This window comes from Cynara cardunculus (assembly GCF_001531365.2).
Source record: "Cynara cardunculus var. scolymus isolate 2C chromosome LG 11, CcrdV1, whole genome shotgun sequence".
Lineage (NCBI taxonomy): Eukaryota > Viridiplantae > Streptophyta > Magnoliopsida > Asterales > Asteraceae > Cynara > Cynara cardunculus.
In genome coordinates this window covers 9755372-9757056 of record NC_037538.1, presented here as the reverse complement: position 1 = coordinate 9757056, position 1685 = coordinate 9755372, and positions in this window count along the sequence as shown.

Below are 1685 nucleotides of genomic sequence, written 5' to 3'. Positions count from 1 at the left end.
CATCATTTCCATAAATATCTCAATTGGTTGGGTTGCATTGGTTGTACAAATGGACGTGGTTGCATTCGAAATACCCCCCCCCCCACACACACACACACACACATATATATAATTGCATGTTATCAGTTCGAATCCTTTTAAAATCGGTGGAGATTTTTTGTTGTTGTTCTCTTAGGTCTTGAATTAGTCGAAATATACATAAATTGGTGTACACACCCACGATTATAAAAATACGTGTGCATGTATATTATTAAAGAATACGCTTTACGTTGTCGTCTACTTATATAATAAGAGTTTGTGCAATAATTAGTATTTTTTTGACATAATAATATGTTATAATAAGTTGTTAAGATGAAGTTGGACAACCTAACGAGTTTTTAGGTGCTATTAAATTATGTTATAATATGGATAAATCGTCTTAATAACTTTTTTTTAAGACACTAAAAATGTTTGTATTAAAACGTAATAAAACTTAAGAGTTGTTGGACTCAAAACAAAGTTTAAGTTAAAACTCATTTGTATTCATATATAATAGTTATATACATGTACAATGTAACTAATTTCAATTTTATTGTAAATCTATAATAAAAAAAGTAATGTAATTCATCGTTAAAAAGAAAAATATGAAATTTATGGAATATTATGTCTAATTAATAAGGTTCAAGATATATCACGTATTTAAACGTGTTTATCAGTTATTTATATTGAGTTCATATGAGACCGCTTTTTTATATTTGAAACTTAAATTTAATATAATAAATATATGTTTTGTTTCTCAAAATTTAATAGATATATATATAGAGTGTGTATATATATATATATAATATGGACAAAATTTTGTTTTTACATATTTGTTTTGTACTTTTTTAAAACCTATTGTTCTGTTTTAAAATACAAAAAGAAATAAAAAATTATTTTTGGAGCACCATAATGTCACGAATCAGAAGTTGCCACGTAGTAATGGTTAGATAGGTGCATAAAACAATCTTGATGACCCACAATTACCTTTTGGAGTTGTCATTACATGATCTACACAAACTCTCTTATTTCCATTTAAATTTTGTATTTGAAAAATAAAAAGATAAAAGGGTCCACAAGCATTACACAAATATGTAATATCATTGTTAAATTTCATCGACTTTTTTAAACGATACTTAATAAGGAAGTGTGACGTAACAGGAAATCGTATACCTTTTGTTTGTAACGAAATAAATAAAGTCGTTTTATGCAAAAGAATTTCTCGGCGTATGCAAGTATTTATTTATTTAATTTTATGATATATATAATTTTAAAAGGAGAAAGAAAAGAAAAAATAAAAGAAAAAAGAAAAGAAAAGAAAAGAAGAGAAGGTAGAGAGAGGGGTAAGGACAAAGAGATGACCCCCCCATGTGGTTTATAAGAACTTTAAACTAAATCATACAATTTCTGATTGAATGTCCTTTTCTTTTTCCATCCCCTTTGTTGGCATTCACATGCCATGCCCAAACTCTTGGATTTTTTTATTTCTATTCCACCATTTAAATATGTCATACCAATCCAAAGATTGTGACATTTGATTGCCTCTTTTCATATATATATCTATACTATATTATAAAGCATTTGGCTAAAACTCTTAAAAACTCTTAAACTCTTAAAACTCTTAAATCCGTTCATCCCTAAACGATTTCATCCCTATCCGATTTCAT